The 16108-nt window shown below is 35.6% G+C and overlaps 1 protein-coding gene across 3 annotated transcripts in view; it reads right to left on the bottom strand.

Annotated features, from left to right (window-relative positions):
* Positions 1-16108, bottom strand: part of dpr8 (defective proboscis extension response 8) — a 1303531-nt gene that overhangs the window by 354244 nt on the left and 933179 nt on the right. The window contains exon 1 of one of the 3 annotated variants that reach the window (XM_073976013.1): positions 4586-5642. The exons of the other annotated variants lie outside the window; for them this stretch is intronic. The gene's annotated coding sequence lies outside the window, so the exon portion shown is untranslated. Of the gene's footprint in view, positions 1-4585; positions 5643-16108 lie in introns of those variants that run through there. 3 annotated transcript variants of the gene reach the window in all.

The raw sequence follows: 16108 nt of genomic DNA, 5'->3' as shown, positions 1-16108 counted from the left end.
TTTGTACAACAAACAATATTGAATGCAATGAATGCAGTTTTACGCGGATTTTCCGAAAATAAACATTATTATGACACTAACTGTTGGACACATTTACATGTAATATGCGTATAAAACAAGTAAAAAAGTATCAGTCGGCTTGGCCGACAGAGATATACCCTCAGCCTGTGTATATTGAAACAATTTTTCCCAAAAAACGTATGTATATAGAGGCTTTTAAAAATTTTGGGCGTATGAACCGACAAAAATGTTGATTAGGATTAAAGAGCAAATGGTCGGCATGGACCAGTATGGAAGTAGATCTCCAGCCAGTACATATGGTGCCATAGGGGGTTTTTACACCCTTCGGGCTGTTGCTCAAGATTTGTGGGTTTGCCCCTGAAAAAACTTTTACCATCGTAATTGAGCAGCGAATGCAAGTTGCATGTCTTAAAGTGAACTTATCCGAAATTTTGTTTGGGAGGTACTGGATGAAGTGGACAAATATAGTCCATATTTAAACCTGATCTATATCTGGTAGATATATAAGGATGTGTAAAGTATGGACCAATTCGGCCACTCCCTTCAAAAATTACCGTACGAACAATTTTTCAGAACATTTTTGAAATTTTGTGGGGAGGTACCTGAAGGAGTGGACCGATATGGCTTATCTTCGAACTTAAACTATGTTTGGACAAAATATTACTAAGGCCAAATTTTGGACCCAATCGGCAGATCCGTTCGAGAGTTATCTTGCGCTCCAACCACCTCACACCGTGTCATAGGGGTTTTGTGCAACTTTCAGGCTATTTTCTCAGGAAATATGGACTTGCCCCTGATGAAACTTGTACCGTCGTATGGGGGGCAGTGAATACAAGTTGCTAAAACAAAAATCGAAGCGATTCGAAATCAGGTCCTAAACGGAACTTATCCGAAATTTTGTGTGGGAGGTATCCGAAGGAGTGGACCGATTGAGTTATATTGGAACCTCAATTAAGTCTGGTAGACACTTCACGTTACTTCCTTCAAGAGTTATTGTACGTACAAATTTTCCGAACATTTTCAAACTTTTGTGGGGGAGGTACCGGAAGGAGTGGACCGATATAACCCATCTTCGAACTTAACTAAGTTTGGACAAAATATTACGAAATAAATGCTGAGATCATAAGAAACATATGTGTGGTTCATTACCTTTACGTCATTTTTTAGTGTTGTGGATCGTGGAACACTGCAATTTTTAGTGCGCCATTGTACAAAAATAATATAATTTTTTTTTTTCAAAATTTCTACTAAAGTTCTCAACATTTGTAACTAATATAAAACACATGGATTTAACATGTTCATTTTATTTAGTAATTTTTATTTATTAATTTTTGCTTGTCCCACAAGCCATCAAATATTCAATTTTCCTCACAAATCATATTTACCAGTGTTTCGACTGGAAGTACGCTACGATTTTTAGAGATCCGGCAGTCGGAACACTACAATTTTTAGTGTTCCGCAGTTGAACACTACAATTTTTAATGCTCCGTTATCTAACAACCAAATTAGATGTTTTTTCACATTTTCTACTAATTTTTTTATTTTATTAATATGTATATATCCCAAACACACACATATAAAAATAAACAGACGATTTCCTTAACGTTATTTTTAGCGTTAACGTTATTTTTAGCGGCTCGTGGTACGCTAGGATTTTTGGTGCTCCGGCACTCGAACAGTACAGGTTTAAGTGCTCCATTTTCCAAAAACCAATCAGATGTTTTTCACATTTCCTACTAATTTTTGTTTCTTAATTAATGCTAATGAATTCTTAAAAAAAAAACAACCAAACTATTTTTGATGATAAATATTCTCGTTTTCATTAATAGGCCTGAAATTTATCTAGTAGCCCTCATATACTTTCCATACTATGCTGAAGGGTATAAAACAGTCCATTTATTGTATTCACTCTAGCTAAAACATTATATTTTTGCATCCGAGTATATTTTTTGCATAGGAAAGTAAAGATATTTTGAGGATTTTGGCTTCATTATACCCTCAGCATTTATGCTAACGAGGGTATATACACTTTCATACGGGCAAAATGTGCCTCATCGAAATAATAGTTTTAGACCCCAAGTATGTTTGGACGAAATGTGTTTCAGACACTTTGGAGTCGATTGAGCAATGTCCGTCCGTCTGTCTGTCTGGCTGGCAGGAGCGCACGATAACTCTCGAACGGATAAACCGATTCGGTTCAAATTTTGGCATTCGTAATATTTTGCTCAAACTTAGTTTAGGTTCGAAGATGGGCTATATCGGTCCACTCCTTCCGGTACCTCCCCCACAAAAGTTCGAAAATGTTCGGAAAATTTGTGCGCACGATAACTCTTGAAGGGAGTAACCGATTTGGTCCATACTTTGCCCATCGTAAAATGTGTACCAGACTTAGATAATGTTTCAATATAGACTCAATCGGAAAAGTTCAGTTTAGGGCCATTTCTCGAATCGCTCTGATTTTTGTTTTAGCAACTTGGATTCATTGCACTCCATACGACGGTACAAGTTTCATTAGGGGCAAGTCCATACTTCCTGAGAAAATAACCTGAAAGTTGCAAAAAGCCCCTATGACACCGCGTGAGGTGTTTGGAGCGCAAGATAACTCTAGAACGCATCTGCCGATTCGGTCCAAAATTTGGCCTTAGTAATATTTTGTCCAAACATAGTGTACGTTTGAAGATAAGCCATATCGGTCCACTCCTTCAGGTACCTCCCCCACAAAAGTTCAAAAATGTTCGGTAAATTTGTTCATACGGTAACTCTTAAAGGGAGTGGCCGAATTGGTCCATACTTTACACATCCTAATATATCTACTAGATATACATAGATCAGGTTCAAATATGGACTATATTTGTCCACTCCATCCGGTACCTCCCACACAAAATTTCGAATAAGTTCACTTTAAGACCTGCTTTGATTTTTATTGAAGCAATTTGCATTCGCTGCCTCAATTACGATGGTAAACGTTTTTTCAGGGGCAAGTCCATACTTCTTGAGCAATCATCCCGAAGGGTGTAAAAACCCCCTATGGCACCATATGTAGTGGCTGAGGTCCACTTCCAATGTAGATCTATTCCTTTTAGTATTTCCTCCGCAAAACTTTTGATCTCTAATCCCAAAAAATTTTTAATCCCAAAAATTTTCAAATTCCCATCATTTTTAAAAACCCCTAAATACATACATACGTTTTTTGGAAAAAATGGTTTCAATATATACAGGCTGAGGGTATATCTCTGTCGGCAAAGCCGACTCATACTTTTTTACTTGTTTTTTAGCATTTGTGGTTCCCAGTGGTCTCAAAACTTTTCCACCATATATTGTGAACATAGGTCTATGTTTTGGTATTGCCCCCATATAACTGTATCGACGATTATAGGTATTTTAAGGATTTTGTTAAATTTTTTGACCGATCTACGTGTAATTTGGCACTTGTGGTGGCCCCCATAAAACGGTACCACTGATTTCATGTTTATTTTTTATATACATTTTCGGACAAGATGTGATGTCTTTTCGTTTTTATGGTTCTCAGTGGTTAAAAACCTTTTCATCAAAAATTATGGACATAATCCCTATATAACAGAATGGCCCGATGTCAGGTATTTTAACATTTTAGCTGACCGAATTAACTAAAATTAGGTATTTGGGATTCAAAAACTTCTCCACATAAAATTGTGGACATTGGTACATTCGTAACAAAAAGAAAAATAATTATTCCATATAAGCTAAGAATATATCATGGTGGAGGGTACTAAAAGTTGGGACCGGCGCACCGCTTTTCTACTTGTTTCAAAATTAGATTTTACACGATTTCCTGATGGCTTCACTCTTATTATAACTTTTTATGAGATATAGATTCCTTTTTAAATAAATTAAATATTTATTCAGAACACTTTTTTATTTGCACTTCACAATAACGGAGAAATATCGGTATGACCGTCAATCAGATTAAGGTAACACAACTTAATGGACAAGTTGGAAAACCGCTGGAGTGAAATATTCATTCATTTTTTCATTTAATTTTCTTTTAAATATTGCTTCCTTCAATCGGATATTTTTTTACAAAATTCTCCCGAATAATTGCTTTTGTCACATCGTTTACAAGCGGTCACATTTTTAAAATGTTGTAATTTGAGGAATATGTTTTATACACAATTTCAGTGACTTTTTCGTCATGTAATTTTTTTATATGTTTTTTATGTTTTTCTTCCAAATATATTGGACAATGTTTTTTTTCTTCTTCCATATGCTTGGAGACACTTATTACAATTTTCAATTAATATATTTGTCAACACACATTTTTTTAATTTTTCTTCACATCAGCAAAATATTGTTTAAATTAATTTTGCTTTTTTAAACAATTTAATAAATTTTTGTATTCCCGGTGAAAAATAAGTTTGATTCAGATTTAATTTTCGATTGCATTAACAAAACATTCAACACTGTTTTTGTTTAAAAAATTATTGGCTACTGCCATAGGCTCTCAAATACACTTTCTAATTTGGAAATACATAGCTCTGCCAAACACATGATTATTTTTTTAATATTTTTACACACATCAAATTACCTTTGATAGCAAAATATTGCTGTTGAACAATTTCACTTTTTTAACAATTTCGTAAATTTGTATATTCGCGGTGAACAAATAGTTTAATTCAATATTTATTTTAAATAATTAAATATTTTAAACACAAATATGCAGCTATTTATTCCTCATAAAACTTTTTGCACTTCTTTGCTTTTGAATTTATTATTATTTTTAATACTTTATTAAAATTTATGTTTTATAAATTGACATTGTAATTTTTTGCTTTATTCTATATTATTATAATTTCGCATATAAAAAACGTATTTATTTTATTTGTTATTTATTATCTTTCCATTGTGATATTTAACGTATTCACATCACTTTGTTTATTTTTAATTAAGTCGCTCCATTGATAAAATCGAATGCCCCAGTTCATGTTACACTAGTTGCATTTTATTTTTAATTCACTTCTTTCATATGCTTTTTTATAGAGAATTCATGCTAATAACTTCCTTTTGTGGGATAAACCATGCTATTCGTTATCAATCTTTTTATTCTTTCGTACATTTCCATTTCATCACTATTGATGGTCACACATCAGAACTCTTCACTTTATATCCATCCATCTACAAAGGTACAAATCACTTGTAAAGGCGGTAAGTATTTGATTCCACTTTCACTTTTTCATTATTCAAAATATTTCATTTGTGTTTTTTTCACATCTTCATTCGCCATCAGCTTTTATCATAACCTTGACAACTGCAAAGAGTAATATATGAAATCCCTGCTTGTTGTTTCTTTTTTTTTGGTTTTGGTTATAACTTTCTCTTTATTTTATTGTATTTGTGCAAGGTCATGGATATATTATCAGACTCTCTTCATTTCAAAAGCTACTGTATTTTAATTCATGCTTGTTCTTCTTCTTGTGTTTGTTCTCACGCAATACCGTTATAATTTTCTCACACCCCAAACATTTGATTTGCAAGGCGAGCGCCAGGATAAAACGACACGGACAACAAGAACGCAAACAAATTACCGAACTGAAGACGACACTTTGCGGGATACGTCCACCCTCCGCTATGGTTCGAGCAATACTGAATGTAGGTGGTGGGCATTGGCATCGATGGTGTCATCGACCGCCAACGGCGCAATCTCTTAAAAAGCAAAAATAACAGAGAGCAATGATTAGTTTCCTTTTGTGTGCTCACACGAAATAAACACACAAAAGAGTCCTGACTGAACACTCGGTCTGTTGTTAACTCACTGTGTCTGCTGGTGTGTGTGCTTTCAAAGTAAACAAGCCCCATTCTGGAATTTGTGGAGACTTTAATTCGTCCATATCCGTTGTTAAGGCAATGCCGCCTGTGTTTTTGTTTTGTTTTCTTTTTTTGATTTTGCACAGGAACGATGGAATTTGTTTGTTTGTATCGGAACAAACTGGGCCACAGGCTGTGTTATATTCTTTTTCGTGTCCCAATTTTTTAGTACATAAAACAAATAAAAATATGACATTTTACTTTCGTTTTTCCACAATTCTCCTAAATCCGTGGTAAATTCTCAGCCACAGTAAATAACATATTAAGTAGCAAGCATGTGATAGCAATTTTGTTTACTTATTATCCGGTTTAGTAAAATTAAACGGCATTTTAGTAATTGTTGGTAAATTTGTAGGTCAATCAATAAAAATGCTATGTAATTGAATGTGGGTGTTTCCTTTAGCCATAATTTTGTATGATTTACCGGTGTACTTCTTTGTAAAAAAATTAGCCATCAAATAACAAAGGTCACTGAGCCCAACAACTTCTTGCAATAAAAGTTAACACTCTAATGTATTTTGTACATCAGAATATCAAAAATGTCAAGTAAATGATTGCAAATTAATTTAATATTAATTGCTGATTCATAGCAATAGATTATGTAATAAGTAAAAAGTATCAAGTTGGCTTTGTCGACAGAGATACACCCTCGACCTGTGTGAATTGAAATTTTCACAATCAAAATCCCTTTTCCCCAAAAAATTGTGGACCGGACGTCTATACTTGGAGAAAAATATGCATTAGTATTATAACTCAAAGTATTGCTAAAGTGGTACCTGAAGGAGTGGACCGCATTGTCCAATTTGGAAGTAAATCTTTTTTAGGAGTCATTCCTTTCCATCAGAGTTCCGAATACTCGCGAGTGAAACTCTTTTCGAATTCGAGCAAGTTGAGAGGGATAACTTGCCCCGTCCCCACCGCCAAACAAAAACTTACGCCACCCCCAAATAAACTAGCCCCACTGCCACCATAAAAATCGGACCCACAAAAAACTACCACCTCCCCCCCAAATTTTCACTCGCGAGTAAATCGGAGCTCTGCTTTCCATAGACATTGCGCCCCACAAGTCATTTCACGTGATTAATTTAGAGCTTTTGGACCATTATGTCAGACAGCATTTGATATAAAATCATTTAAAAAATCCACGTTTGATCTAAAATCCTTTAAAAAATTCACATTTGATCAAAAATCCTTAAAAACTCCACTTTTTATGTAAAATCCTTAAATAAATCCACATTTGATCTAAAATCCTTTTAAAAATCCACTTGCCCATGAAAACATAATAACGCTGTAAACAGAACAACAAGGAGTATTTTCGGTAAAAATTTCCAAAGCACTCTCGACCTGGTCTTAAACTCCACTTAAACAAACAATGTGGAACTTTTGTGATTGATGTACCCCAAGGCGAAAACCGATATGACCCGCTTTAGAACTTAAACTAAGTTTGGACAAAATATAAGGAGATACAAAATTTGGGCAGTATCGGTTGATACGTTCAAGATATTTTAGCCAAAAGTTTTGAACTTTTGTGGGCGAGGAACCGGAAGGAGTGGACCACTAAGCACAATTTCCGAAATATTAGGGTATGCAATGTTAGGACCAGCGCAGTATCCTAATTTTACATAGCTTGGTGTATTACACTATGCAACACTGAAAATGCAAAGAACTTCTAGTATGCATTTTTTGAAAGTTCTACAAAACCCCAGTAGGGTTTTGTCCTGTTAGATCCAGTTCGGATTTTATGGCCTCATCTAAGCCGGGCTAAAACTACAGTTTTTTATTTAAATTTATCGGGCCTTTATCTCAGAAATTATTAGGAATTTGGCCTTGCTGTCTTTGGTTATATTGTAGCTCTAAACTAGTGGAATTTATCTTTTGAACAGACCACATAAAAAAACTCCATCTAGGACATAAAAATCGATAAAATATGGTAACATGGGGCGGCTACGCCAGCGCCTATTTTCTCACAAACTACTAGTGTTAGAAACTACTAGTATTAGAAAAAATTGTAAGCGCAATGCATATCTATCATATCCCAAAAGTTGGCAGTTGTGTCATAGGTACGATAGCGGACTCACGCTGTTTTGTGTTTTCAGGGTATTGGGAAAAATAATTATGGTAGGTATGTTTTTTGATATCTTCTTTACCTTTTGTCATATCAAAAATATATTTTATACTGTTAGAAGACAACTACTGAAGAATATAAACACCAATAATTCGCATGAAAAAAAGCAAGTGCAAATGTCAATATATTAATATTATGAAATATGTAAGGGGTGGGGCGCCTTCGCCATAATAGGGGTGCGGTGGGTTAATGTTAGAAATTTGTCATATTTAACTTAAATTCTTTATGCCATAGATATACCACACTATAATGTGAAGTTAAAATCAAATATTATCCTAAACGTATCTTGTTTTAGTACTATTATGATTTTTGTACCTAAATTCAAGGTACCTACATAGTTCAAGTAAATATTAGAATCTCGTTCTTTTTGTGATTTTTAGAATCAATTTTGATTATTCAATAGAAAACATGTTTCTTTTCTGCATAATGTTGATATTTAAGGAGGAAGTATGGTAAATTACAGTTTTAGAGTCCGTTGTTGAATGTACAATATCGATGGCGAAGCTGCCCCATCGGTGGGGAGGCTTCGCCACTTTTTTAGATATTTTGTAAATTCTCTAAAATAATATTTTAAAAACAAAATTATAACCATTTATATATCAAAACTTATAGTCAAGGTATGCTAATATTTTTTCCAAAAATAATATTTGAAAAAACGTTTACGGTGTCGATATGAAAACATTTTGAACAAAAACGTGGCGAAGGCGTGGCCCCTGTTACCATATAGAAAATTTTATGTAATTGCTGAAGAGTTCTCAACAATTCTGCAGAACATTCTGAATCTCTAAAATGCCTACTTCATGTTGTTTCAGCGGTATTTTGCATCATATCTCTTACAAAACGTATTTCAAACATAGTTCACACCAACAGTTTATACTCGCATTTCGGATTTCACCACATTATTGACATATTTATTAAATCGTCGTTTAAAAATATACTGAAAACAACGTGATAGAGGTATTTTACAACAATGTCATATTCTGAAGAATTGTGAAGTACATTCCAGTGCATATTTTTCCAAAAGAAAACATCAAGAAGAATTTGAGGTTTTGGACATATGGTGCGAAATATATAAAAAACAAGTAAAAAAAGTATCAGTCGACTTTGCCAACAGAGATATACCCTCAGCCTGTGTAGACTGAAATACTTTTTTCCCCAAAAAAGTATAGATCGATAGATAGGGCTTTTTTATCACATTAGCCTACGAAAAACATAATATCGCTGTAAACCAGTACCGAACACCCCTTTGTCGCTGGTTACGAAGATTTTCGGCAATTCACACACATACGGTACGAACCCTAAGAAAGAGCGTGCAAAAGAGAGCAAATGTTTATATTTGTTTTTGTTTTGTAACTTGCGTGCATACAATCTTACTAACACACTGTCATAAATTGTCAATGTTTTGCTTACATTCACACTTTTGGCTTCGCTCCTCTTGGTCGGCACTGCTGTAATCAGGGCCACTAGGAAAACCTTCGGTAAAAATGTCCAAAGAATGCCCGAATAACACAAAAATGTTGAACATTTGTGTGGGTGGTACCAAAAGGATTGGACAGATATGACCCAAATTTGAACATAAACTAAGTTTCGACAATAATTAGAGATCCAAAGTTTGGACCAAATCGGTTGCTACGTCTATGAGACGTACCATTTTTGCGAATATTTTCGAACTTTTGTGGGGGAGGTACCGGAAGGAGTGGAAATATAAGCACCACCTTCGAATTTCATCTAATGTTCGAAGAAATATTACAATATCCAATATCAACGAACGCAATATTCGGTTCGAGCCCTCCAGCCACTACATATGGTGGTATAGGGGTTTTTACACATTTCGGGATGTTTTCTAAAAAAGTATTTGCCCCTGAATACAAGTTGCTACGACAAAATTCAAAACGATTCGTGAACAGTTTCTAAGCTGAACATTTCCGAAATTTTGTGTGGGAGGAGTGGAACGCTTGAGTCCATATTGGAACCTCATCTAAGTCTGGTATAAATTTCGCGATGTGCAAAGTATGGACCATATCGGTTACTTCCTTCAACAGTTATCGTGCGCACAACTTTTCTGAACATTTCCGAACTTTTGTGTGGCAGGTACCGGAAGGAATGGACCAATATAATCCATCTTCGAACTTAAACTAAGTTTGAACAATATATTGCGAAAGCCAAATTTTGGACCGAATCGGTTGATCCATTCGAGAATTATCGTGCGCTCCAGCCAGACAGACAGACGGACCGACATTTGTAAATCGACTTCAAATTGTCTGAAACTGATTTCGTCCAAACATACTTGGGGTCTAAAACCATTTTTTCGATGAGGCACATTTTGCCCGTATGAAAGTGTATATACTAGGCCGGGGCGATTTGTATGGAAGGAAAAAAACCTTAATGGGCCCTTCGCGTTTCTGATTCCTGGGATTGAACTGAGCAAAAAAGTCTACTAGACCATAGGTCTATCGTAAAAATCGAGCCTCCCGATTTTGACCTTTAATTTTTTTATCCATGGTTTTTTTTGGAAATTTTGGCATATAACAGCCAAACCATTGAGATTTTTGATCGAACACAAGGACAACAATTGTAGCCAAGACAGTAGTTAAGAACTCTCTAATACATCGTAAAAGCATTGGAACGCTCCTTCAGGCGGTTTTGGCCTTGAGAAGGTGCAAACTTTTCGAAAAATGACGATAAATGGCACTGTGCTACAAAAGTTGATCAGAAAAATATTTAAGCGTTCTGATGCAAAGTTATATCGTGTTGGGATCCATGGACAACGACAATGCCTTTAGTTCGTTTGTATCACTTCGTTTTACTTTTTTATAACGGTAAAAGTAGTGAAAATCTGGGTTTCTTAGATTTTTAAATTTAAACGTCATATCGTCTTTTTCTCACAACGGATTTCTATTGATCCTTCTTCCTTTTAAAGGGGTGAATAATATCTTTCGAACAAGTTATTATTTTTTTTTAAATCGGTTAACAAATGGCTAAGTTATAGTGGTTTAAGCCTGCAAACCCCCACAAAAAACTATAACTGAATTTCTCATAATTTTCACAAATATAATGTTTTTTGTTTTGCTCAATATTTATTTTGTGAGAAATTCAGTTACAGTTTTTTGTGGGGGTTTTCAGACTTAAACCACTATAACTTAGCCATTCGTAAACCGATTTAAAAACATAATGACTAGTTCGAAAGATATTATTCACCCCTTTCTTGATCGGAGGCGCAACCACCGTTTTCTCGAAAATATATAGCACTTTGGACCACGGGATGTTCCTAAGCATTTTCTCAAAATTGCATGAAATTAGGTTCACTAGTTTTGGAAAAATACTATATTGAAAAGAGTAGGCTTTGTCATCAGTTTTCAAGATATAACATATTTACTTCGGCTCCAAATATGTACCTAGTGTACACGCAACCCCATTGTCTCCCAAAATTTATGCTGAAACCGACATAATCGTAATTTTGGCTTATACATATAGCGTTTAAAAGTAAGGCGTGGGGAAAGTACACCACATCCTCCAAAATTCATAAAATATACATAACAACTGCAAACATTGAGCTTTTGCTTCAAATTTGATGGAAATCGGTTCAGTAGTACAGGACATATAACATTTGAAAAAAGAGGCGTGGTAGGGCCTTGAGGGTCCAAAGAAGTACTACATTGATAATTAATCTATAAATGTATCGGTTTAAACATTTACGGATTAATTATCAATGTAGTACTTATTTGGACCCTCAAGGCCCGACCATGTGTAATTTTTGCAAATATAGCTTTTTTAAAAAATATCGCATAGGAGAGGTATTTCTGGAATTCAATAAAATATGTAGCCTGCTTTTGGGGCCATCCCTGTACATTCCCTGACAATTTTAGGAAAATGGGTTCAGTAGTTTTTGCAGAAAAATTATATTGAAATGAAATTTGAAAAAAGTGGGCGCGGTAAAATTTTCTTTCCATAAAAATCTAAGTTGGGTTATGACGGCATTTAATTTTTATTCATAAAGATATGGCGTTTCTGTAAATATGGCAAAATAAAGTACCCCGCCCCCTTCGAAATTCAAGAAAATATACATCCTATTTGTAAAAGTGGGCGTGGTCAAATTTTCTTTGCATAAAAACCTAAGTCGGGTTATGGCGAACATTTCACAAAAAGAAATATCCAAATCGGTCCAGCCGTTCTCAACTGATGCCATTACCAACGAACGACATTTGATTTTTATTTATATAGATTTTCTATTTTTATGTACTTTTCTCCACTATAAAATCCTTGTATATTTTGTCCTTTTTATCTTTTTAACTGTAATTCCTTACTTTTAATTCCTCTTTTTAAAATATTGTTAGAACTTAACTGTATTATTAATGTAAAAAAATTAAAAATAGATTACAGATATGACTTTGAATGAAGTTACAAATATAATAATGAAATAAAGGTTTTGCCAACTCTAAACTTCTTTTCCCTAATCACTTTTTAATTAATTTAAATCATTTACTGAGACAGAAAATGTTCCCATTCAAATGTAACATTTATATACACAATTCCATTGACAAAAGATTATGATGATGTTCTTTTCACTATATGTATGTTTCCGTTACTGTGGCAACAAACGCTCCAAACCCCCTTATCATCCGGCCATGGTTATGAAATACGGAGAGGAAAGGGGTACGACCATAGAATGGAAATAACTGCAACGACACAAGAAAGATATAACAGTTACTACAAACTTTTGCTATGACGGCAACGACCTCCCAGTGATCCAGTAATGAAGCTGATATGCACATACACCCACACACACATCCACTCACCCACACAAAAAATAACAAGCGGGGCATCTGGTCGTATAGTTGAAAGCAGTAATTACTGTTTATGCCACCTGCTACCTGTTTTATCAGTGAATCTTGTGCGCTTTTACTGATGACAATGATAATGGCAGTGCTAAACTTTGTAAAACGCCAGCAAAACATATCGTGGAAGTCAGCAGGAGTGCCAGTAAGTAGCAGCAGCAGGAGCGAGCGGTGGTAAGTGTAATACCAGGAATAGCAAATTTCAACATTAGTGGGAAAACAGGAGAGATGATAGTAGCCCATTTGTTAAATACTTCATAATTAAAACACCAGACGGCGGCTATGTCACACACATACTTTGTGGGAGTGCCAGCCACATAAAGTAGAGGTGGAAGTTCCTGGACATGGTGGCAAACAGAGAATACAATGTGCATACATGTTGCTGACATGTTACAAAACAAAGGGGAATAGAGAAACATGTAATAGTTTCGTTAATAGAGAATTTTGTTCTTTTTCCCCAATGCAGTTGACAATTACTAAAGTACAGTGTGCGCTAATGAAATTAGGGAGAAAATTATATACAAACTAGCCGACCCGGTCCGTGTTGCTGGCCCTTGAAACAGTTTGATGTTACCTTTTCTTATGTCAAAATTATATTTTTCTGGCATCGCTAATAAGTCGGGATCTGCAAGTGACTTAAAAAAAATGTTCAGAAGAGTTGATGTCGATATGCAATTTTATTTCATCTGCTGGAATAGTATAACTGAAAGTGTTTGTCTGAAATATAAACGTGAATTGCTTCTTAAATCCGTCAAGAATCGATCTTAAGCTTTTAGGCAATTTTATCTGCCATCGTTCCAAATAATAACTTCTATTTAATATTGCATGGGTGCTCTTAATTCAAATTTCCAGTGGCAACTGAAGGGCCGACTGTGTCGTCCTTCCACCTCCTTATAATGTATCTTATATACCTGGTGAGCTATAGCTATCGATATGTTGTATTCTAATCCAAACACTTGATTTCCAATATGTTATGCGTAACATCTGTTATTTCCATTGATTTGTACATATCTAAGAAAGTGGGAGTGTCGGCTCTTATGGCTAAAATATGTACCCCGGGTGGGGAAAGGGACACGTTCGTAAGTTTTACATATATAGCACTCCTCCGAAATGCAACAAAATATATAGACTATTTCCACCAAGGGCCATTCTTGTACATCAACTGAAAATTACATGGAAATCGATTTGGAACATATTTAAAAAAGTGGTCGTGGTAGGGTCTTCAGGCCACAAATAAGTGCCTCGGAGACACAACCACCATTGTCTATCGAATTAATTTTCAAACCCCGCCCTGCCAAAATTCAACAAAATATATACCTTATTTTTACCAGGGAACATCCCTGTACATATTCTGAAAATTACATGAAATTCGGAATTTTCAGATTATGTAATGGGTTTTCAAATATATAACATATTTAAAAAGGCATGGTCGGGCCTTTAGGTCCCAAATAAGGATCTAGGGTGGGAGAAACAACCACCATTGCAAATTCATTTTCAAACAGATACTTTCGCAAGATTTACAAAAATAGGTCCTAGGGGAGGTACTCCGCCCCTCCAAAATTCAACAAATTATGAAGACTATTTTTATAAAGAGTCTGTGCATTCTCTGACATTTTCAGGAAAAACGGTTAAATAGTTTTGGATATATATTTAAACAAGTGGGCGTGGTCGGGTCTTTTGGGCCCAAATAAGTAGTTAGGGTCGGAGATTTAACCACCGTTGCCTTGTAAATTAATTTTGTAACCGCTACGATCGTAAGTTTTGCAAAAATAACATTTTTATTTTTATTTATTTATTAACATTTATATTTATAAGTAAATTACAAATATAAGGAAATAGCTCTGGCTACTGAGGCCTTAAGCTAAATAACATTTTTAAAAATATTTCCTAGGGGGAAGTACCCCGTTCCCTCCGAAATTCAACAAAATATGTAGCATATTCTCCGAAATTTTTAGAAAAAAGGGTTCAGTGGTTTCAGCGATAAAACATACATAAACCAGTAAGGAAATGATCAAAGTCGATCGGGGCCGACTATATGATACCCTACACCACTGTGAATATGTAAAATATCTTACTTCTATACTTAGCTGGCCCATTACAGAACATTTGTTCCATAGACCGAACTAAGAAAAGATCTCCAATTCTCTCTGTTTAGTGCTTCGCTTTCTGGAATACGGCGCCTTGTCATCTCTTCTGCGTGCACCGCCATGTGGCTCGAATTTATACGCCTTTTTAGCGGATGTGTCATCGCTCATTCTTATTATATGGCCTGGCCAACGCAATCTCTACATCGCGATACGTTTAACTATATTGATGTCGTTGTATAGCAGATACAGCTCGTGGTTCATACGACGTTGATATTCACCTTCAACGCAGATTGGTCCGTAGATCTTTCGAAGAATTTTCTCTCAAACACACCAAGCACTGCCACGTCTGCTTGCGCAAGTACCCAGGGCTTCGGAACCATACATCAGCACGGGTATTTTGTAAAGCGTTATTTTCGTTTGACGACTTGTGGCTTTGTTTTTGAAGTGCTTACTGAAGCCAAAGTAGCATCTGTTGGCCAATACAGTTCTTCTTTTTATTTCACAACTGATGTCGTTTGTTGTATTTACGGCGGTTCCGGGGTATACGAAGTCTTCTACTACCTCAAAATTATAGAAACCAACTTCAACAGTTGGTCCGATCTGAATGGACGCATTGCGCGTCGACACCATCAACTTGGTCTTCTCGCCGTTTACCGCCAGACCCACTTAGTATCGGTTACTTCTTTTACTGATCGTCCCATAATGTCTATTTCATCAGCATAAGCCAGTAACATGTGGCTATTGGTGTAGATTGTGCCACTTCTTTTGACGTTTGCCTCTCGTATAAAATTTTCCAGCAGAATGTTGAAAAGATCACACGAAAGGCTGTCTCCTTGCCTGAAACCTCTTTTGGTACAAAACTCTTCGGAGAGGTTCAATCCTATTTTAACTGAAGATCTTGTGTCAGTTAGAGTCATTTTACAAAACCGAATGAGCTTTGCGGGGATACCAAATTCAGACATTGCTTGGAATACCTTTGAACGTAGCGGGCTGTCGAAGGCTGCTTTAAAATCGACAAAAAGGTGATAGGTGTCGATCTGCATCTCTTGGGTCTTCTCCAGGATTTGCCGAAGGGTAAACATCTGGTCAATGGTGGACTTGCCAGGTCTAAAGCCGCATTGGTATGGTCCAATTATTTCGTTGACCATGGGCTTTAGTCGTTCGCACAATTTCCCTGACACTATCTTGTAGGCGACAGG

Source organism: Musca autumnalis, unplaced genomic scaffold (genome assembly GCF_047663935.1).
Source record: "Musca autumnalis isolate F117 unplaced genomic scaffold, ASM4766393v1 scaffold_3, whole genome shotgun sequence".
In the NCBI taxonomy this organism is placed as follows: Eukaryota; Metazoa; Arthropoda; class Insecta; order Diptera; family Muscidae; genus Musca; species Musca autumnalis.
This window is presented reverse-complemented; position numbering and strand designations above follow the sequence as displayed.